The sequence below is a fragment of the Plectropomus leopardus genome, chromosome 8, assembly GCF_026936395.1.
Source record: "Plectropomus leopardus strain MGB_pleo_1.0 chromosome 8, ASM2693639v1, whole genome shotgun sequence".
Lineage (NCBI taxonomy): Eukaryota > Metazoa > Chordata > Actinopteri > Perciformes > Serranidae > Plectropomus > Plectropomus leopardus.
The window spans coordinates 26087243-26111950 of record NC_142183.1 but is presented as its reverse complement, the minus strand read 5'-3'; the positions used below and the strand labels follow the sequence as shown (position 1 = coordinate 26111950).

Sequence of the window (24708 nt, the reverse complement as noted above, 5' to 3'; positions counted from 1 at the left end):
AACGAAAAGTATAATAAAATAAAAAGAATCAATAAGTTTGTTAACTGTGTCACCTGTGGGGTAAAGTGACATCGTCCCACGTGTCCATATACATCTTTTAACATATGTGTTGCGGGGGTGTGGTACATTTGCATGTGCAGAGAGAAAAGACAGTCAGTTTGATTAAAGGATAAAAATGGCTGAATGCTTTTTGGCACACTCCAGTATTCCCAACCACTCAAACAGCAAGGTGTATCTCTGTGCAGACAGTCTGAGGTCTGAGGAGGCAGCGTCCACCATGTGGTTGGCATACTGCAACTCATCATTACCGTTGGCCTCAGCTGACGTTACTGAAATGACTTGTATAAGCGAATCAGTGCCTCTTTGAGGAGTTCCAACTGGTAGCGAAATCACAGGACAAACCAACGTACCCCCATCATGCATTTTTCCTGCATTTATCCTCTGTCAGAAACAGAGCCTGCTCTTTTTCAACACAGTATGTTGAGGAATAGCTGAATCAGCACATTCTGACACCAGACTTGTGTCTCTAAGTTGGCTTGTACATCCGCCGTCTCGTAAGAAATCTAAGAGAGAGAGAAAATGTTTAATTTTGACGAGCAGAGATAATGAGATGAAAACGTAATTTGTGGTGGGGCTGGGATGTGTCCCAGTTGTATTCTATATTCTGTCTTTCTGTATGACTGCATGAGGGCTTACACGATAAATGCAACTGAAACCACTAAATGCATGAGTGTGGTCTTAGACAGTACTACTGTACACTGTTGTCCCACAATGCAATGCACAGTGGAAATGGCTCTGTCTGATAGTAACCTAATCTGCCAACCAAAAGTTTGCTCCAGACTTTGTAAGTGTTGTGCATTTTTAGTTTAAGGTGTTTCTTTGGTTACTGGAGTTTTATCCCATTAGGTCTAATGACCATCAATAATAGAGACTTTGATGCAGCATTATCTCCTTAAGTGTCATTAAAAGTGGGTATATGCTTTCATGTCGTGCTTTCTAGGGGTACATAACTGTGTGGCATGTACACACAGACACATTCATGTACCTACATGCACAGCTGCACATTCGCCACTATTTGACACATGTACAAGCCTTATGTCAGCGTTTACATTCTTCCACTCGTGGTAACATATAGTATATACAACTCGCAGTGTGAACAGTTTATATTACGCATTCTGTTGAATGTGTAGAGCTGGATGTATAACATCTTTGCTGAGCACAGAAAAATCTACAGCTGAAATTTAGTGATTGACCTCTTAAACCTCCATGGAAGGTCATGTTAAAGGAGGAAAATATTAGAATTTATTTAAATGCAAGATCAAACCTCCACGAAGCACAGGTAGCTTTCATGTTTGAGCAGGGAGGTCTTAAGGCTCTCCCCAATGAGCTCACCTCACAGCAGATTATGGCTCCACTGGAGTATGTCCACGTTTCAGCCAAACTCTGGCAGGATGGAGCATGATGTGGCCTTCTCTCATGTCTAGTTATTTTTATGGCTGAGGTGGTGGTGGAGCCATTGGGAGGTCTGATTACCCTTTGGAATAAGCCAATACAATCAAATATCCTTGCAGTGAATCTGTGAATCCAGCTTTGACGAAGCAAAGAGTGGTTCTGAGCTGCAGCTGCAGCAGTGTGTTATTACGCCGCACTGTATGCGGCACATTCAGCTCCAAAGTAAAGCCAGATATCCCACGCCTGTCCAGCTTTTTGTTAATGCTACATTTTTATGTTTCATATATGTCTGTGCAGAGAGGTTAGCCATAGGTAATTAGGTCAGCTATTGCCAAGACTATTCTAATTTGATTTCCCTTTTAGGTATGTAATATAAACTTCTCTTCAGAGTTATAACTCAGATTTCTTCTTTGTCCAGCCTCAAGCTGAGTTGTTACCAACTGGAGGCCCGTCCAGGATCAAACCATTTTTGACTTGGTGGTAATCTAGCAGGTTAGTTTATTAGCTACCTTCTGTGGGTTTGTTACTTCTATGTAGGCGTTTGGAGCTTTGGTCAAATATGCAGACACTGCCTACTTGTTTACATGTAAATTTTGGTAGTATCATACATGAGTTGTGTTTTATCTTATGGGGGAAAGCAATTTCCAGTCTTCTGTCGTTTTTATCTATTTTTTGTTCAAACTTGGTAAGTGCAAGTCAATTGTATATTTTTGGTCATATTAAGTTTGGTAATAATCTCTAACAGTGACTTTGTTGCAGCTTGATCTTTTAAAGTGGCAGTGAAAGTGGGGAGAGCTATATACTCTGGATCATGTCTATGGTTTTCTGGTAGTGATCGCAGTAGTGATTGGAAAATTAGTTCTTTTTAGCATATGAAGTCAATAGAATCTGTTCATTTAAAAGATTTGTTAAAAAAAATTTCTTCACCAAATTGTTCAGTTAAGCTCACTAACAAGTGGACTGAAAATGCGAACTTACAATTTAGTCAGACAAAGATACTGTGTACGAATTGAAAGCTTTAGTCCTTTCCTATTATTAAATAAAATATTTAGTACTACTTCCTACTTCGTCCCTACTGAGACTTCTAGACATGAGAGGGAGGGGAAGGAAGAGGGAGAGGGGTGGATTTGAGTGATTCAGTGACTGTCTATAACTCACTGTGTAGTGGGTTCAGTGAACAAATCAGTTAAGCTCTGAGTCCCTTACTGAGAGCTCAACTGAACTGAGAAATGAACGGATCATTTCAGAAAATGATTCAATTCAGTTTGTTCACCCAAACAAAAACATTCTTTTGAATGAAATGTTCATGAATGACACAACAATGGTTTCCAGCAAATAAGCCCCCCCCCCCGCCCTGCGGCAACTTCATGAAGACTGGGATCAAGATTACATAGTTAGCTGTATGTTAGTAAGCCAACGTAGGGGAGACCTTAGCTGCTACCTTTTGGTTTTGTTAATGCACATTGGAATTCAGTCAGTGCTTTTACATGATGTTAAAAAAAAGCTGAATTGTTGTGTTTGCCCAGTTAAAACTTTAAACAACTTTTAAAATACATGTAAACATGATGGTCGAATTTCTCGAGGTTGGACTAACACACCTAGATAATGCCGTTGGGGGTCGACTTACTCTTTTATGAATATGCTTCAACTGGACCTGAATTGGTCTGGCGTTCTGCTCATGCTCCTAGTTGCCATGTCAGGCTTTGACCTGGAAGTCCAAAAGCTTACATCCACAAAAGAAAGCCAGAAAAAACAAAAGAAGGGAAGAAAACAAAACAAGAAGAAGGTACCAGAAAAGCATAAAGTACATATGAAATGTACAGTGCTGAAAAGTTATTTATGTTGTCATTGTTCAACATGCAACTCGTTTGCCGCTTGCTAACTTGTTTGGTATATGTCGTAATAGTTTAGTCGAAAGACAGTCCAATAGCAATTAGCTGAGAGGAGGCATATCACCACCTACCGTGGTGGAGTTGGACATACCTCACCCAATAAATTGATTCTCCCCTGGTGCTTGTATACTGGGATAGGGACAGTAGTCCAATTAAATGGCCTCATGGAGCTATAAACATAGCTCGACTTAACTGAGCATGTAAACATGTGTGTTTTATATAAAGGCTGATTGGTGGTAAGAATTAGTTACCATCCTGTTTCTGAGTGTCATGTTGTCAGGGAATTGGTATAGACTATTACATTTGTCAGGATGACTGGCTGTCCCACCTGTTCAGCGGTCAAACAGAATTACTACTTGTGTTCTCGGGAATCTATTGTGCCAGTGCTGGCACTGTGCGTGATTAGCAATTAAATAAACCACAGCTGGTGTACTCTGTTATTAAGTAGTGACCACCATCAGCCAAGTCAACAACTCTGCTGGGCACTCTGTGATTGTACATAAAGTCCTTACAGAATAAATAGAAATGTGATATTTTGACTAATAATGTGTGAGTTGAAGGAAATTCAAATCGCCTCTGGTTCAGTGAGAAAGTTATTGGAACGCAATTTGTTTAAGCTTCATACAAATGGCAGGTCTTCATCCCAAAGACAAATTTCAGTTCATTACAAAGACAAATGTTGGGAAAAATGAACCCAGTGTACCCGGGTGTGTTCTTTTCAAGCTGGCATGCTGTTTAACCTAACAATTGGTCTTTCACCAGGTGTTGGGCTGCTAAAGGCGTATTTGTCAATGGCCTGCCATTATTGCATTGACACAAGTCATGTTTTCTTAATCTATAATTACTCTGCAATTGCAAACCAGCTGTAAAATCACAAGGATGGCTGTTCTCTACATGCTATTGGTCGGAGCTGCTAAACTGCCCCAGCATTTTCTTTTTTTATATATAATTGAAGTGAAAGAGAGCGCTCTGCTTTCAGATCCTTTGGGCAGTCCTGCTATAGTGAATAAAAAGCTTTGCATCCAACCTTGTATAACATACTGGAGCTGAGAAACTGTCTCAATAGAAATAGTAGAGCTTTGTTGAAAAGATTATGGATGTCTGGGGCTTCCAGATGTTTGATTGCAGTTTCAGCGAAAACAGCTCTTTAGGTAATTGTCCTGCCATCTCAATGCCTCTGCACTGATACATTTAATGAGAGGGAGGCAAAGAGGATAGTGAAGAGTGAAGGCTGGAAAAATCAGACTGCTCATGCATGTACTTGTCGTTCAGGTTAGATAAAAACTCTGTGACAAATCCACGAAAGAGACACAGACAGAAAACAAGCGCTGAAGGCTTAGTGTTTCTCTGTTATCATTCCTCAAGCAAGACACTATAGCCCAGCACATCCAACTCAGGGTGTATGCTGCAAGAGGCACTGAGTGAGTGCCTGGCATGGTTGGCATGGTGCCGCGGCCTGTGCTGCCTGGTGCATGCCACTCATTTCTGTGTGAAGCTGAAGCTGTCGCCACATGGACAGCTGGTTGTGAGCTGCAGAGTCCTGCGAGAGCACAAACCACCACATCCTTCTACACCATCAATAAGTTGGGTGCATAATACCCATAGATCCGCTTCAGTTTACCCTCTCTAAATCACTACCAAAGAAATTTGTCTGGAGACTATGAAACTGACCTTAGACAAGCGCCTGGAAACAAAATGACACCCTCCGGCGTTCCACAGCAGTGCAACAGGACCCTGTCCTGAGTTAGATGAGCCTGCTTTCAATCAGCACACATCAGGCTGTATATCAGGTCTAATTAGTGCATGTGGGCCTGCAGCACAGAGCGTGGTGTGAGACATGAGCTTTCCGTGCACTGCAAGCTCTCCCCCGCACGGCACAGCCAGACCTCGTGCCTATACGGCTTGTATTGCGTGGGACGTGACGCACAACTTTTATGGGCTCACCATTTCTCATCTTAACAGCACATGTGTCACAGTCTGAACAAGATTCCACAATGATTGGATCAAAAACATGCAACACGGACATCCATATCCGTGCCACTCTCGCACACAGAGGCTGTGGCGCTCACCAGTGCCAAACGTCTTAGGGGTGTTACAAGAGTGGATGGATTTAGGCCTTAAACAGATAACAGAGGGCTTTAGGGATGGAAAGTTGTGTGGGAAAGGGTGAACGGGTTTGGGTAGATGTTAACATTAAGGGGTTGTAGGGAGGTAAAAATGCTGCAACTCTAGGAAAGCATGGAAATAAAGTTAAGTAACAAAGGTTGTAATGGTTTGTATAAATAACATGATAAGCTTCTCTGTGCCCAAATGAAGATAATAAAACTTATCATTATTTACTCAGCAATCATGGTTGGCTTGGAGTGAAGAACCCACAGACAAATATCACCCAACTCTGCAGGTTTTAGTGTTTTTCTGCTTGTTGTTTTGGTTTTATGGCATGCAACTTTTCTGTTTGTTACCTCAGTCTCAACGCTCTCATCAAGCCATATTTTTTGACTAAGGAGGCTGATAGATTTTGTGAAAACGCTCTAATAAACCTATAATCTATAACCTATCCAGCAGGGGTGAATACGGTGGAGCATATAGCAGGTTAAAAGCCACATATTTCCCTCAGGAGTGAGCAGACCAAAGACAGAGCTGAAAGGAGAGTGAAAATTAAACTCCTGTTGGTCAGGTGTCCAGAATCATGGCTTCAAATGAATGGTAATATTGCCCTGTGTATATTATATATATATTATTTATATATATATATTTTGCTAACATGTTCACCATAACAACTTTGTAAGGGGATATCAGGTTATATTTACAGTGTGTTGTGTTACCATCCATTGTCCAAAAAAAAAAGAACATTTTACAGAGCTGTGTGTGATTTCTAAACCATTAATATAGCAGCAAATAAGTGTTTTCTATGCTATCTATGTACAGGTATATTGGACTTATGGCATCCTGCGCAGAGAGTGACCCCACACTCCCACTGTGTGTGCTGTAGTTTTAGCTTCTCTGTTCTTTGTTGTGGTATCTGGACAGGGCATGCGTGCATGTTATAGTGCATATGAGACCCTGTGTGCATAACCACTGACCAGCTTATCACCACTGTGCTCATCCGTTGCCGCTGATTAGGCGGTCCCAATCCAAAGAGGTGGGACAACATCATTATAGTTGTGTAGCGCCCATGCTCTGGTTCCTTTCCCCCATTAACATTGTTAGCTCTGTCAGCACTGTTGCCATTGTTAGCACTGCTTGTGCATATAGCACTGTTAGTTGCTGGCTGCCTAATCAGCCATCTCCATGTTGACAACTATGTGCAGGCAGTCGCGTTTCAGACTCTGAATCACAAACCTATCTTTTCAGCAGCGTTTTTTTTAAAATGCAGAACCAAAAAATGCTTGCATAATGACGCTGCAGTCTGTGACCTTTGGTAGCATGCCAGTATTTGGGAAGCAAAAAGACGCGATGGGCATGATGTGTAACACAACAGCGGTAGCCTCTAGTGTGACATGTAACATACGTGTTGGGCAGCCCTCTCTTAAGAATAACAAGGAGTTCCTGGACTTCATTATCTCCTCAAATTGTAGAAATTTACAGCTGCTGTTCTTCCTCTTTGAGTTAGCTGCGAAACTGCTGCTAGCTGCTTTTTAAATTTCCCGGCAGTGTGCTACACATGAAGTGCATTGTCAAAATGTCACAGCTGTCCCTCTCTGGCAGCTGTCCCTTTTACAAAGACGCCGAATCAGCGCTCCTACTACCTCTACTGCTGACCTAAAGGCGAGAAAATTCCACAATTGTATCTTTTATACCCCTTTTTCCACCAAAACTAGTGCATGCACTTTTTTTTCAAACACGGGTAAATCCCAAAGCTGTGTACTTGGTAGTCTGTGCGATGTCGTCACACACAGGCCAGAGAAAAGGCCAACAATAGAAAGCAGCATGGACAGGTGTCTGTGTCTAGTAATTGCTTCCCTTTATATATATCTTTCACTTATTCAGTCTCTCTTTCAAAATCGGTGCAGATGTATTTGGATCAGCGTTTTATTGCTACTTAGGAGGAGAGGGACAGTAATTAGTGGTGGCTTGTCCTTGCATCTCACCACTCAAGCAGCTGAAATCAGCGCAATCAGTTGTTTTCCCATTTGTGCTGATAAGAGCTGGAGGTGATAAATATCCTTGACTACTGCAGAGTAATTTGACCCGGTTGTGAATGCCGATTGTATGCATACCCATTGCAATAAAAAGTCAGATGTTAGTCGTTGTTAGCGGGGTTTTTTTGATGAGGCATTATAGAGAACCAAGAGGCAGAATAACAGCACCACATTATTGCCTTAAATAGGCAGTGTGAAAGGGGCTATAGATATGCTTGTATTGTTGTGAACAGCTCCTTTAATGCTGCTTTAAGGTCTATACATATTGAATGCATTTCCTTGCTCATGAATTATATGCAAACTAGATTTTTTAAAAATGCAGACACTGATCTTCTCCTTTTCTCGCAATGATTGTGTATGGTAAAAATAAGTCTTTTTGGGCCAGTGTCACAAGACCTGCAGTTCCTGTTTGTGGGGCCTCAACGATGAGGAATGGGGACTGTGCAGTGGAGAGGTGTGTGTAGGGGGGGGTATTCATTTGAAAGGACCTGCCCCTCACAGTGTTATGTACGTCCCTGCCTAGCCGCTGGCCTGAGGGCAGATATTGGCTGAGCTGTGTGACTTTATTGGGAAAATTAGGGTAAGTGGTGTGGTGGGGAGCATGTGGGTGGATGGGAGGGGGGCGCTGTGAGCGGGGGTGGGTTACTGACAGGGGAATTTACTTACTGGCCCTCGGGAGACGTTCCTCAGTTACGTTGTGGCTGTTGAAAAACTAATCCTTGCAGTAAATCATGACATTATACATCCACACAGCTAAAATTATCCGGTGAAGGTCAGGCAGAAATTGTGACCAGGGTTTGGCTGCATTCTGACAAAGTGCTAGCAATCCAGAAGTAGACAAACATCCAGATAAACATAGCTCTATCACTCTGGCAGCTTCGCACAGCTCCCTGACAATGTCCAAACATTGCAATTTCAATTTGCACGCCCTGAATCATTACACAAAATGCAGGTATTTTAGGTAGGCCGAAATTGTTTTATTATTTTTAACACAGTAATTGCAAGGCAAATGGTCTTAATTGTAACCCCAGCCTCTGAAATAAACAAGGCTGAAAAACGAAAGTGGTGATTATGGTTTCCTTGGGCCTGATGTGGGATTTGTGAAGCTGCTGCCAACTGCGTTTTCATGTCACTGTTTCGAGTTCCTGCCCAATATAGACACACTGAATCACTCATCAGAACACATGCTTTAATGGAGGACAGTTAGAAAGGCTCTGTCCGGCACAGGAGAGATACTGACTCTATCCACCCCCATCATTCCCCCTGCAGAGGAATGTTCCATAGGCTGTACCCCTCCACAATTACCCCTGCCCCCGTGATGAATGGTGGAAAAACTGGATTTGACAAATAATATCTATCAGCTCTTCTTTTTCCCAGAAAACAGTTAAATAGTTATGGTGCAGCCAGAAGAAATGCACAAATGTCATTATAACATACAGGAAGGATTTCGATGCCTCAATTTGAATAATGCTAAATGTCTGTGATTTGATTTGACATCGGTGCCAGAGCTCAGCAAGAAGCCAAAGCCAGCAGTCTGGGACCTCTGCCTCTCCTAATTTACATTTAGCTTCCTTTAGCAGATGCTCCTATCACCACATTTAAACATTTCTCTTGAAAGATTAGACTACATTGGATAGCATAAACCTGAATCTGCTGTCATTTCATATCAGCAGCTGCTTCAGGTACCTTGATAAATGTGCTGGTGTGTTCATGCCTACTAGACTGAGATGTTCATTTGCTTGTGTTGTTGCAGCATGGACTGTAGGACAGAGGTGAGGGTGTGATGTTTGTTTTTTGTTTTTTTTGCATAGACTTGATTCTTGCTGCCTCAGCTTGGCGTCCTCTTCTGGGATGCCTCTGCCAGGCGCTCACTATGGCCATTTTGCTACCATGCCAGTGTTGTGCTTGGCCAGACATAGGAAGAACTAAAGTGTTGGCAGCACGCAACCCTTCAAACACACTCACACACACAATGCCCCGAGAGGTCCAATCCAGTCACACAGGTGTAATGATTTAAGACCCAAATAAGGTTTTAATTTGGCTCCTGTCTGTTTTGGGTTGTTTATGGGTGATTTGCTGACTGATGTGTGGGCCCATTTGGAGATTCGGGCTGGTAAACAAACAGATACACACAAACTCTTTCTACTTAGATGTACTTTATAAAGAGTTCATATGTTGTAACTATGGCTTTAGTAACAGTGAAAAAGTAAACATTAAAGAGGCAGTTTAACATTTTGGGCAATGCGATTATTCACTATTTGAGAGTTGAGTTTTTGCAGGTTGTACCATTCTGTTCTCATTCCAAAGTTGTCAAATATTGCCGCTTCTTCAGTGATTTTGGTGTAAGATGTACTGATGCCAAGAGCCACCTTTTGTGATGGTATGATATTCCGCCAGGTGGTGGCGTCAGCTGATAACACAGCCGTACGGAACCTGTCACGGCTGTATGATATGCCACTCAATGGCGTCAGGTTGAAACTCCGCTGGTAAAGACGTAAGGAGTGCGAGGGTGCCCACGGGGCAGGTGGGAGGGATGGTGGATGGGTCAAAAAACCTGTTTCACCCAGGTGTTCGCTTCCCGTGTGAATGTAGAGACGTATTCTGATGATTTTTTTTTCTTACAACACATGCTTCCGCTGCCTGAACCTAACCATCCATGCCTTTGTTGCCTAATCCTAACCACTTGCTTTTGTTGACATCCCAGAGTTGGATGCAGCATCCCAGAACGTCAACAGCAGATGGAGGAGGATACCTAGAGCGTACTTTATAGATGTCCAGAGATAGAGCAGTGATATGTGACGGCTTGGGATGAGAATGTGTTAGTTGGACATAATTCACCATTCATAGAGAAGAGCATTGGTATAGTGTTTTTTAATCTACAAAGCAATACTACGTAAACTTCCAGTTTACCGTTTCTCTGTCTAGCTCTGGCAGTAATCAGCTACTCTCCTCCCAGTGGTTGCTTTTTGATGTAGCAGGATTTTGACAAATCTGGGGGAAAAAGTTTGTTCCTACTGTGCATGTTGGGCATAATTACACTTTTCTGTAGCTAGGAAATGTGTTTATGTGCTTCAGGTGGAAAGAAATTCTTTGTGTGGCAAGTGGTGCTTAGTGGTGTGGTTTCAATTAATATTAGGTGGAAGAGTGACTTAATATAATAATAATAAGAAGCCAGACAACCACAGCTTTTCACAGCCATTGACAGTCAGCTTGCCACAGGCAGCACCTCATGGCTGCTTGGTTTGTTTTCCGGTTTTAGCGAATTTGCATACATTTGGGAAGTTCTCAGCATACGACTGGATAAATGAGACTCACATTATGCTCCACAAGTTGTGTGACAGTATGTCAATTGATGTTTTGATATAGTTTTGCTGTTGTTAACACTGTTGTTATCATGGACCCCATTGACTCCAATTCATCAAGAATTACCTCTGTTTTTGGATTTTTTTGTTCATTGTGCAGGTATGCCAATTTTTCTCATGTTTTCTCACAAATTCAGCTTAACACAGGTTGAGTAATTGATATACAAATGATCATTTTGTTGTTTAAGTATCCCTTTAAATTATCCACCTTGTTTGACCCCTGATGGATTGAACATAGCTTAAACTGAAAAGTAAAAGTGTTGTACTGAAGGATAAACACCATCCAACACAACCATAGCATATTACAGATCGTTAAAGCATCACTAAGCTAACAGGAAGGATAATATTTTGAAAGCCATTAGTTATAAATTATTAGCTGTTTAGACTCCACATTCACACAATGATTAATGAGATTAAAATCACAAAACGCATAAGCGAATAAAACTGTCTCTTTCATGTGTCTGTCAGCACGTCAGCTGCACCAACCTTCCAAATTCAATATTCCTCCAATATAATTCATCCTGGATGTAATTAACCGTAACACTGATAATAAAAATGGCATCTTGGCAAATCCCTGAATAGCCGGTGGCAGCTTATCTGCCACAACAGGAGCTACCTTGAGTAACCCTCTCTCAGCTTCTTTCTTTCTCTCTCTTTGCTTTCCTGATCTCTGTTTCGTTCTCTCTCTCTTATCCAGGCACATAGGCTATTCACACAACACAAGTATCCCTGCAGCTGCAAAAACACACACTTGTGCATGCATGCACACACATTACTAAGCAAATTTGAAGCTGACACCGAGCCTTTAAAAGAAATTGTAGATGCTCCACGAGCTGAGGACGAGGTTCATCCCGTGGAGATATTTTAATGAGGGAACACAGATCTACATAAGCTAGTAAGAGGAAGGCGTTAAGACGTTACCTCAGTTCATCCTTCGTGTTCCCTCTCATTTCTCAAACCATGTATCTCTTTCTTGCACTTCATCAAAGCTCATTGGCTGCTGAGTGTGAAATGGTCATTATTTTTGCTTTGTTTTTCCATCCATTTTCCTCACTCTTCCTCTCTATCCTCAAACTGTAGTCAGTTTTTATCTCTTAAGAGACAATCAGGTTTCTCTTCAATCCCAATACTATCTCTGTAAAGACATATCACTTGATGAAAGTGATGATGGGACAATATTGTAGAAGTTTCACCCATATGGTCTTGTTTGAATCAAAAGAACATAAATAGTCATGACTGGAGGAAAGAAAGTGAAGGTTGGCTGGCTGGCAGTGGGTTGTTGATGCTTATCTTGAGTCTGCATCAACGGCGAACACAAGCACAAGCTGAACACGCTGCCAGCAAAAACAACTTTTTTAAAAGACATTTTTCTTTAAAGCTTTGTTATTTGTTCAAAGGGAGTCCAAAAGGAATGAAAAAATCTGGAGGTAGTTGGCTTAAGTCAAGTCAGGACAACTTTATTTATAGAGCACATTTAACAGTGCAGTGTGTAGGATTTAGTGGCATCAAGCAGTGAGGTTGCAGACCTGAAACTTCTCCTTTGTGCCAAGTGTGTAGGAGAAGTGCTGTGTCCAACATGAAAACACATATGCTCCTTTCTAGAGCCAGCATTTGGTTTGTCCATTGTGGGCCACTGTAGAGACATGGCAGACTCTGTAAGGATATAAACAGTTCAGAGATGTAACTTGGTGCCAGCCCATGCTTTAACAACAAATTATAGAATTATTTATCACTTTGTGTACTTCACTGTACAAGTGAAGTACCAGTGAAAAAAAAGGCCCGCACAGGGGACTTCTATCTCACACAGGTTCCGCCCTCTACTGGACTCTTTAGGTAATACTACTCTAATCACAAGAACGCATATGCACAATGAGAAAAGCATAAACGTAATCCGCCTACCAGGGCGTGCGTACCCAAATATGTAAGGAACCTATAGTATATAGGGAGGCGGCTTCACAGCGTCGAACATCTTGCTCTCTTCTGTAACGCGGCGTGGCACACCAACCTTAAGCCAGTTAGGATCAGTGTTGCTGGATTGATGTTATGTTGCCACAGGGCGTTTAGTCTTTGGGCACCACCCACTGTACCCAAAAAGTCCAGTAGAGGGTTTTGGATGTCGGACGAGGAAATCCGCCTCCCTGTAAACTATGGGGTCTGCATGTATTTGGGTATGCACATCCTGACTGGCCAGCTACGTTTATGCTTTCTTCAAGAGCCTGAGCGAATAGAAACTAGGGTACAATATCGTAACATTCTACACTGTTTCTCTTTCTGGTTCTGAGGAGGAGTCTTACTGCTGTATTTTGAACAAGCTGTGGGTGAGATAGGGATGACTGACTGATTTCTACATAGAGAAAATTGCAGTAGACCAGGCCAGAGGATATAAAATCGTAGACTATAGTCTTCAGATCTTTAACAGGCAGGATTAATTTTAATTTTGCAATGGTAGAAGCTTGCTGATGACTGACTTAATTCGTCAACAGATTTTGAACTAGACTCAAAGATAACCAAGATTTTTTGCAAAGGGGTTTACATTCAATGACAAAAGCTCAAGGTATTGATTGAGGTTGTGGAATTGTCTGCTGGCCCAAAGGGTAGGACCTCAGTTTTATTCTGCTTTATGTGGCGAAAGCTTTCTGCTGGATTTTCATCCTCAGTGCAGTTTAGAAGGGAGTTAGAACTGCATGGATCACAAGGTTTCAATAGGAGGCTTAACAGATTGAAGCAAATGATAAGTAGCAAACAGTTGGCGGTTCTCTGTCACTCCAACAGTAGCTCAACAAAGTCGACCCTCAGTGCTGCTATGCATTAACGCCTTATACACATGGGCCTCTTAGTTCATTCACAAGCCTTCGCACACCACCATTCAGCCAAGAAAGAAGGAAAGTGACCATGTGAGCTCTTTTTTGCTTTTTACTCATGAAGACATGTTGGTATGATGGCTTTGATGGTCTTGGACTAGCTAAGCCAAGTGCAAAGATGGAAAACAGAGGTTAACAGCAAGCCTGGCTCTGTTCAAAGTTAACAAAATAGGCCTACAGCACCTCTAAAGTTCACCAATTATCATGTTACATTTTTTGTTTCTCTCCATCCCTCTTCTCCAGCCACATTTCTTATTACCCATACCAGACCTTTTTTCATTCTCCAGTCCCCTCAGGACTTCACGGGCTGATTTTTCGGGATTGTTGCCTTCTGACAAGCCTGATTTCACTCCAGCTTTTGTAAAAAAAAAATTGCAATGCATGCTGCAATGTTTATTTTTGTTTTATTTGTTTTAAGTTGTGATGATGTCTTGGATGTGGAGCCGATTATTTTGAGCATTTTGTGTTTACAAAAGAATTAGAATCTACTTGTTATGACTGTGATCACTAATGATCAGCTGTTGCTGCCATTCAACACAGTACTGAAGAACTTTCTCTGTGAGCTGCTCTCCTCCTGCTCTCTCTACCTGGTTAGTACAAGCTAACACAGCAGGAGCAGCAAACATCCAACACTAAGCTGTTAAAAGGTCCCAACCATCTCACACCAACACTGAAACGACTTGTCTCTGTCATTAAACACGTGAATAACTGTAAGCGTTAATAACAGTAGCCATGTCATTTTGTGTGTGTGACACAGTCCCAGGCACAGAGCGTATACTCCTGCTGCAGTTGTCTCATGATAAACAGAGAGAAAGCGGGACAAGGAGGGGCCAAGTGAATCAATATGCTGTGTGTAGCTCAACAATGAAATCACATTTTTCCTGTTTTAAATGGTCAACTTTGCATTAAAGATGTGATGATTGGCCAAAATTGCAAGGTTGTGCAGAATTCATGGGGGATTGGCTGAATTTGTGTTAATTACTGCAATCACAACATCCTTAGGGGGGCTTTCTCCTTCCATCCTCCAGATGCCCTCAGACTTTCCCTCCTTTACCCATCACCTGGCTGCCACACCCATCTACTCACCTTTTCCCTTTTATTCTCACCTTTTCTTTTATTCTAAGCTGCACTTTAACCTGGACCTGTATCTGCCTGACCTGATGCCATATGATTCCCTGCATAACCTTTTTTGGATTTGTTTGCCATGTCGGACTTCCCTGAACTGATCAATCTGCATTTTGGTCCTATTCTTGTTACCCTTGTTACTCCAGCATAATATGTGCATAAAACCAAACAGTAAAAATGACAAACTGCAATTTATAAGGGCCTATGTGCTGGATTTTTTCCCGGCCTGATGCAGTCACTTAGCGGAGTCTCGGCTGGATCCATGGCAAACTCATAGGGACAACAAGGTCCCAGTTAAAAAATAGTCTGCCTTTATGCTAAGTGAAGCTAACTGTCTCCTGATTGTGGAGTCAATGTTAGCCCACACACTTGAGGGTGGTATCAATCATCTCATTCACCTCTCAGCTAGAGAGCAAACCAGCCAGTTTCTCAAAATACCAAACTGTCCCTTTAATAACTTTATAAATGGTTCATCTAAATTCATCTCAAGACCTGGAGCTAGCTGTCCATCTGCCATTGGTTTCCATTGACCCCAACAGTAATAAGAGAACTGAACAAAGAAAAGGCAACAGAGGGAGACAAAGGGAGCTGTCAGTACTATCTGATGTGACCCGAGAGCTCAGATTCAGGTATGAAGCCATGAATGGAGTGAGGTAATCTTGGACCTCAGTGAGTAACAAACAGAAAAGGAGTGAGCGCATTCAAGGACTGTCCCCCAACTGAACTTTAGTTGATCAATTAACTCCATTATGTTAATCTGGGATGCACTCCATGTTCCCTGTGGCTCCCAGTCCACCCAGGAACCCAGGGACGAGCCAAGACAGAGGACGGAGAGTCGAGTTCATTTCCCGCCGAACGGTGAATGAGGTCATCAAATGAGGAGCCCGGGGGCCATCCATCCTCCTGCGAGGTCACCTCAAGGTCTGCAGCACATGTCCTGTGAGTGACCACTTTGATGTCTTTAAAGGAGGCACGCTCAAATAAAGATTTATCAGAGTCTCTCCAGTTTATTTTTGTTTGTGCTTTTATTTGCCAGAACTTTAATGGGGCCCAGATTCTTTTGTACAAGATACCATTTAAACCTGATGAACTGAGGGGCAGAGTCAAACATGCACGCACTCTTACATGTACACCCAGACCTGAATAGTCACACGAAAGAGCTAAAAAAAACACACAAAAAAACAAAGAAACATCCTTAGTTCTACCACAACCAGGTGAGTGGTAACATCTGTAGCTTTTAAGAACAAAGCAACACGAAGCAGTTCTTTGTGTCAGACAGAGATGTTGTGACTGCTGAAGCATGCACCCCAAAGGTGATTCATGACAATTTAGGATCCAGGCTCCATTGCTTTGAGCTGACGCACCAAATCAAGACCACTTCAATGACCCAGAGAAGCAGCCGTGACTAAAAATAAAGAGGCAGAAAGGCCAAGAATAGCCTCGGCATGAGAGGAAGGACTGAATTACTGCTGCGATAAGCCATGATTCCTACACATGCAGTTGGATCACGATGTGGCGGGGGCATGCAAATTGGTACCAGCTGTGTGGCCTTGGAGTATGCCGTTGCGGACAGGAGACAGGGTCCAACTATGCGGATTAATCATTTACTCATATAACACAGCCACGTTGGAAACCTCAGGCACTCACTGCATTTATCTCCATTCATGTGTGGTGGCACTCAAGCTTGGCTTTGTGTGTGCGTGCGTGTGGCTCTGAAAACAATGCCGACCTCAGTGCCCACCACCTAGTCCATTATGGTTGCTGAGGGAGAACGCTTGCTCAGTCAGGATCAATCATCTCAGCACGCCGAATCATGAGCAACACAATCGTAAAAAGAAACCCTCCTCCCCTTCTTCACTTGAACATCCCATCACATGCTATAATGCTCTCTACTAAAAGTCGCAAAAGTCTTCGTGTCAATCTTTTTCCAAGTTTTCGTGGAAACCATTTGGCCCACATTTTGGTTTCAGAAGCATTCCTGAGATTTAGCACCCTGTTTTCTAGGAACAGCATATTCTGGGAACACTCGACTATACAGTAATTCGGAGAACTATATTTCACTGGAATTTTTTGATTTAGGAAAGTGTGATTTTTGGAAGTGGAGCCAGTGGGAGACACAGCCAACAAATAAACTTTATAGCCATGAGAAACCCAGACCATCAAGGGAAGATGTCGGGGCTAAGATGTCAGTAAAGTCGTCCCTGACACGGTGCTAAGGAGACTACATCCATGCTGAATACTACGGACCTGCAACACCTACTCTTGTAATAAACGAATGAAGTCAAATACATAGAATCACACACCTCATTTTACAGATGGAGGTTTAACACTCAGCATCATGATGACAGAATTTTAACAACCGCACACACAAACACAAAAAATCATTGCCTCTTTGAGTTGTTGGTTTACAGGACAAGACCCCCATGTGTTACTCAGTGAAGCCTCTGTTTATGGTGCTGTTTTTACAGGTCTATAAAATATTAGTCTGAACCACTCTGCTCTTGTGTGTGTGGAAAAGCCACATCTGAAGCCTGCTGGTTTGTCATGAGTGGCTGTGGGGAATAAGAGTTAATGCCGTGGCTTGGGACCCTTCCTATAACAACACAGACTCCTTCAAGGGTCCCACCATGACAGCCAAGACCACTGCTTGAGCTTTGCTTGCTGTATATACTTCAAACATCAAACGCTCTACAGGAGACCCGTGCCGTGTTTACTGACCGACCTGTCTGGCCTGTTGCCAAGAGCAGCTCTCAGACATAAGTCGTTCCTCTGACATCACCGCACAAGGGGATGGTAGGCAGACCTGTGTGGAGCTATAAGAAACCATCTCAGACCAAAGCTGTTATGCATACACACGCATCTCCAGTGTCAAAAGAAACAGGGCCTCCAGAATGAGAAGTTTGGTGACACTGGTCTTATGTCTTCTTCACTTAAGCCCCTTTCACACATTTATTGCAAACCTGAAACTATTTCCACATTACCCAGAGCTGCTGCATGTGATGCAAATGTCCAAAGTCTGTGTAACATGCAATTGAACCTACATGTGAATAGAGTAGGTAATTCTCCGGAGAATTCACAGCAAGCAAGTGGGCCTGTTGATGAAGTTTCTATCATTTGGCTTGAAATATTAAAACAGAAAAAAAAACAAGCATCTGATGGTAAAGAAGAAGCATCATTTACATGAAGATAGCAATGAATTTGTCTAAGAGATGACAAAATTTAGAAGCTTCTGTCAGTAAATACCAATGGGGGAATGCAGGGGGAAGGCATATTCAAGGAACAGCAAGAGACTTGTTTTTTTATGACCAAATTATGAACTGGCTACATGACTGTGGTGCACTCAGCATCATTACCTGCCTCCTATATGCTCTACATTACCCTGCCCTATCTTCCCCTCGCCTCAATCTAACAGAAAATTTTCAGTAGGTGAGAACAGGCCTGACATCGACAATCTGTGTGCTATATGTGTGAAAGAAAAAGTCAAGAGAAGAAAGTGAATGTGTTGTCCAGAGTTCATATGAGAAAACTAGCCTGTCCCTGTCTGCTTTTCTTTTTGTCTCTCTTGAGCATTATTTTCTTTTACACTTTATCAGTTTTACAGGCTTCCTCAGCCCTTGGTAAAAGAATATTTTTGTTGGCTGAATGGATTATAATAATCCTCCAAATCAGGCAATGCTACTAAAGCTACTCCCTCCTGAGAGTAGGACTACTGTTTCTCTATCAGAAAGAGAGAAAGTAAAGCACAAGTCATTGTTCATCTTTATTCATAACTCCCTGTAGAGTGAAATCAGCTCAAACACAAACTTTTAATCGATTTCTACCCACCATAGAACACAAACAGAAAACTCTCATGCCCATGTATAAGCCCTCGACAGATTTCCATTAGCGCAACCAAGAGCTCTGCTCAAACTGTGGAGATGAACCCAGCTCACACCATGACAGGTACACTTAAAACTGACAGTGAAGACAAACTCAAACTGGCAGATTTTCTCATTCGTTTTTCTTGGACAGACTGCTGCTAACTATACAAACTAAAAAATGCAAAAAGGATTTTGTTTTTCTAATGAAAAACATTCACACACAACCCCCCACCCCCTCCTTTTGGCAAACAGACACAACTAATGCACCTAATTCTTTGCACATCATTACAAGGAGAATGTTTGGAATCTAACATACACACAACACATAAACAGACTGAGTTATATTTGTATATTCAATGAATAACTGCTTCTCTGAAAAATGTAAATAACTCACAAAGACAAACTGATGCTGTAGTGGAGATATAAACCATGAGAAAGTAAGACAGAGAGAGAGAGAAGAAGAAGAAGAAGAAGAAAATGAGTTGGACAATAAGGTATTATGATGGAAGATGGCCTGAGGCAGAGAATCTGGTATACACACCATATACACTACTTTGTGTACGGCGTGCATGCATTTACCAGACGCACGCACGCATGCACACACGCACGCACTCACTCACACACACACACTCACTCACACACACACACACACACACAGTACAAAGTGCGTCCCATCCACCAACCCAGCAGGAGGAATGCGGGTCCAGTAAATATCTAAAAGGGGAGAGTTGACAGATGGCAGTCCTGAACACAATAATTACCACATACTTCCCACCACTGTGCATGTCTGCTACATCCTCAGCTCCTCAGGCCAACTCCCTCTAACCCAAACCAACAGCACAAAGAGCCCACACAGCAACTTCATCCAGCTTAGGTCTCACAAAGAAGCCCGGCTTTTGGTTAGCAGCTGAATTTAACCCACAACACATATAGGCTGGCTAGCTGTTGACCGGAGGCATTAGCCCTCAAGACATATCGTATGTTTAAGCTAACTTGAATCATGTGATACCACAGCCTTGATCGATGCTGGCCAGCTTATAACCACAGAGGCACCGGAGCCATTGTCTGCCTCTCTCACCAAACCTACCGTGACAGACTCCACTAAGACCATGTTTAGACCCTGGGGCTGCTTCTCACACCATAAACGCTCAACTTCAATTCACTAGCTGTCTGCAGCTCCCATCCAACCCACAGGTATGACTACGCACGCTGGGATGGCCAAGACAGCGTAATCAGCAGATTGGGGGTTGGAATCCGCAACCATGAAGATGAGTGGCGCCCACCATCGCAATGTCATGAAAACTAAGCTGCACCTCACTGCGCTGAGGCTCCCCGGACCTTAAAAATGTCTCGCTTTGCCATGCGGTCTCCCTTGATAGAGAGTTGAGAGCCAAACAAGAGGTTCACACACTGGAGGAAGACATCAACATTGCAACAAGTACTTACGGGTCCAGTTTATTTCAACTTGTTGCACAAGAGCAACAGAGCTTCAAATGTTTACACCAGAGTTCTCATCCTTGGGGTCAAGATGCTATTTGTGGTTGCTTAATATGCAAACAGGGTCACAGGAGATTTGTCAAACTCATGCATGAATGTCTGGTATATTTAGACTGAAAATAAGGAGCTTTAAATACATTGAAATGTCTTTGTGACTCATTTGGAGCTTCCTCCTGCTATGGAATTATAACAAAATTTGGGGACTTTAAATCTGGGTCAAAAAGGTTATGAAATCCTTCAAACTCAGAAATAACAAATAACTTACGTTTTTTTTGTTTTGTTTTTTTTTCCCCATGAGATCAAACCAACCACACAGAACAGATTTATTACATGACTCAATAAAATGTGCCCAGAGACAGTGGATAAGTAAGGGTTTAAGGGATGGATCAGGGATTGTGAGCTGGATAAAAGTGTGTTCTGTGTGTGCACAAATGACTGAAAGCAGCTTGCTCCCTCTCTCTCACTGTGATCTTTCAGCACAATGTAATGATGAAGGATGAACCAGCCTTCCAGGGTTCACTGAGTTGGTCTACAAGCACTCCACTGACCCCCCTCTGTGCACTCAGCTCTGATGCTTGGCCATGCAAGGAATGTTCACACATACGGATACAAACACAAACACTCAGGCATGGCCTGAAAACTGGTAGCAGGTTATCTAACATTCCTGACCTGCAAGACATTGGCTAAATTTGGAGTCTCACAATACTACAGCACGGGTTGTTTGTTCAAATGCCTTAAATGACTTATGTTTACAATTTTATGAGAAGGACCTCGTGTGGCCATGCGAATTATGACTGTTGTCTGTCAGAAGCAAAGGTGGAAGCAGCGTGATGTTGTTAAAGTACCGCAAAAGCTTTTAGGGAAGAGGTCTGAATGAATGGTTGGGTGGGTGACACCAACAACTGCTGTTTGCATCCCCTTTTACTACTGGCTGTCAGCGCTGTTTTACTATGACCATGATCCTCCCCTGAACTTAACCACATGGTTGTTGTTTTTAACCTGAGCCACAGTATGTTTTTAACCTTATCCAAGAAGTTTTTAGCCATGCTAGTGGCTCTAGACATTAACATGTCAGTCCATTGGTCAGTCGGTCTACCACTTTGGTCTAGAATTAAGCATCACAAATACAGGATGGATTGCCTTGACATCTGGTAAAGGCATTCAAGGACTAATGGCCATCTACTGCATACTTTATGTTTAGTAGTAAATATTAGAATGTTAAAACACTAAACTAACATGGTATGCTAATTATCAGCATGTTAAATTTGTCATTGTTAGTATGCTGATGTTAGCATTTCACTCAAAGTGCTGCTAAGCTCAACCAAGCTTGGCTGTTAACACTAAGCCTTGTTTTAATCCAATCCATGATCTTCCCTGAACCCTGGCCAATTACAAACCCCAATTCCAATGAAGTTGGGATGTTGTGTAAAACGTAAATAAAAACAGAATAAAATGCTTTGCAAATCCTTTTCAAACAATATTCAATTGAATACACTACAAAGACAATATATTTATTGTTCAAACTGATAAACTTAATTGTGTTTTGCAAATATTCACTCATTTTGAATTTGATGCCTGCAACACTTTCCAAAAAAAGCTGGGACAGGGGCATGTTCACCACTGTGTTACATCACATCACCTTTCCTTTTAAAAACACTCAATAAGTGTTTGGGAACTGAGGACACTAATTGTTGAAGCTTTGTAGGTGGAATACTTTCCCATTCTTGCTTGATGTATGACGTCAGTTGCTCAGCAGTCCAGGTGCTCTGTAGTTGTATTTTGTGCTTCATAATGTGCCGCACATTTTCAATGGGAGACAGGCCTGGACTGCAGGCAGGCCAGTCTAGTACCTGCACTCTTTTACTACGAAGCCACATTGTTGTAACCTGTGCAGAATGTAGCTTGGCATTGTCTTGCTGAAATAGGCAGGGACGTCCCTGAAAAAGACATTGGTTGGAAGGCAGCATATGTTGCTCCAAAACCTGTCTGTACCTTTCAGCATTAATGGTACAGCGTTTCTGGGTGTTGTTGATATATGGCTTTCGCTTTGCATGGTAGAGTTTTAACTTACACTTTTAGATGTTGTGAAGAACTGTGTTAACTGAAAATGGTTTTCCGAAGTGTTCCTAAACCCGCGTGGTAATATCCTTTACAGAATGATGTCGGTTTTTAATGCAGTGCCGCTTGAGGGATCGAAGGCCCCGGGCATTCAGTGTTGGTTTTCGGCCTCACTGCTTACGTGCAGAGATTTCTCCAGATTCTGTGAATCTTTTGATGATATTATGGACTGTAGATGATGAAATCCCTAAATTCCTTACAGTTGTATGTTGAGAAACATTGTTCTTAAACTGTTGGACTATTTGCTCACGCAGTTGTTCACGAAGTGGTGAACCTTACCCCATCCTTGCTTGTGAATGACTGAGCTTTTCAGGGATGCTCCATTTATACCCAATCATGACACTCACCTGTTTTCCAGTTAACCTGTTCACCTGTTCACCTGTGGAATGTTCTAAACAGGTGTTTTTTGAGCATTCATCAACTCTCCCAGTCTTTTGTTGCCTCTGTCCCAGCTTTTTTGGGACATGTTGCAGGCATCAAATTCAAAATGAGTGAATATTTGCAAAAAAACAATAAAGTTTATCAGTTTGATCATTAAATATCTTGTCTTTGTAGTGTATTCAATCGAATATAGGTTGAAAATGATTTGCAAGTCATTGTATTCTGTTTCCACTTATGTTTTACACAATGTCCCAGCTTCATTGGAATTGGGCTTTGTAGATGAACCAAATCCAAATTTCAGCCACAGAGGTGTCAGAGCAGAAATGCAGATATGAATCATTTTTGTGCAGTTTTTATCTGGAAAGGAGTGACACAGATGCCAATAGGGGCACAGGATCAGAAAACACCCATAGCGTTTGGAATTGCTTTTGTGTAACACTTTAAGAAAGTCAGCCAACACCTCTGCTGCAGACTAATATAGCATTGGCTCAAAATGATTAGTAGTGCTTTTTTCTCGCGAGCCCCCTCAGAGCTTTTATATGAAGTTCATGGTGTTTATCCAACAGCTTCTGTGTGTTTCTGGTCCAGCATCCCGAGATTTTGATTTTCCCCTTTCTCCGTCTTCTGCATTTGTGTTTACCCCGTCTGTTTCTTTCTCTTTCTCTTGGTTGAAGGGCAGTGGAGAGAGAGTGAGTAAGAGGGAGCCTTCAAACCCCATAAGACTGGACTCCATCAGCCATGGATCAACCACAAGCACTGGTAACCACACTCTCAAATGCTTATGTCAGATGTTATAAAGTGCCCATGTGGGCCTCATGAAGGACCCCTGTGTGCCATCGTTAATAAAGGGCCCTTCTATCCCCACGACGACTCACAGAGTGGTCTGGCCAGGGGCTCAATCCTAAAAATAAAGAAACATACATATGCATTTTAGGAATTGGTATATTTGCGTCATAGAGAATTCATGCATACTCACTGATGCTCACACCAGAGATTTATTCAGGAGAGAAATTAAAAAAGAGAAAAAAAAGAGGGGGCACTTCATGGGTTTTAATTAAAACGATTCATTACAGTTTTACAGTCTGACAGCAGCACTAAAATAGGCAGTCCACGGACCCTTTTTTTCAGACGGCATTGGGATGAGGTTGGGAACATGTTGGTCAGCAATGCTGTTTACAGAACCGCCAAGCACATAAATTCATCTTCACTCCCTGTGAGTTGACATATTGTCAAAATAGTAGCACTTAATCAGTGAGATTTCCCCAAGGAACAAAATGTACAGAGCAAACAGAAACACCAGTGCTCAGTTCGTACCTCCCACGACTCACACCAGAGAATTTGTGTCCCAAAGCACTTCTGGCACATGAAATGAAGAGGCTGTATGTAAGGCCAGGCTCACAACCCAGTTAACCAGCTCTATACTGCTTGATATGATGGGGAATGTGGGAGCAAGAGGCATGATTGCTTTTTAGGGGCTTTTCTAAGTAAAGCCATTATTAGCAATGTTTTTATACTAACAATAGATCACACAGCTACTTGTATGTGACATAGGTCACTTGTAATGAAGAACCCAAAGAGAATTATTACCTACCTCTGCCATTCCCTTCATCTATAGAGAGCATTTTAGCAACCTTCAGCTCATTGTTTTGTTTTTTTCGCCCCACCTCATACATCTCTTTAACAGCTTTGGGGGCAGCTGTTTTTGTGGTATTTTGGCAAAGGTGGCAAAATGTGAACCAACTAGCACACTAGTCTAAGCTTTCTGTAAGCACAATTAATTGTTGAGGTGTGTCAATCCCTCTGCACCTGCAATATTTCACTCTCCACCCGCAAGGGTTCGTTCGTTCGCTGTATGTTAAAATGAAGTGCTATACTTTTAATTATTCTGCATGCAGTAAGTGCTATATAGATTAGCTGTGCTTAGCTCAGTTTAGACTTGTTAATGAAGTATATGTTAATTCTAGTATAAGTATACCAAAATGTACATCTGGTAGTTCTCAGCTATCATGAAATGTAAT

The 24708-nt window shown here is 42.2% G+C and overlaps 1 protein-coding gene across 4 annotated transcripts in view; it reads left to right on the top strand.

Annotated features, from left to right (window-relative positions):
- LOC121948270 (vesicle transport protein SEC20) overlaps positions 1-23618 on the top strand; it is a 48552-nt gene extending 24934 nt beyond the window's left edge. For 2 of the 4 annotated variants that reach the window (XR_015777294.1, XM_042493615.2), the window contains one exon: positions 23365-23618. The gene's annotated coding sequence lies outside the window, so the exon portion shown is untranslated. Of the gene's footprint in view, positions 1-15625; positions 15810-23364 lie in introns of those variants that run through there. The other 2 variants (XM_088081264.1, XM_042493616.2) reach the window with 2 other exon arrangements.
- The last annotated feature ends 1090 nt before the right edge of the window (positions 23619-24708 follow it).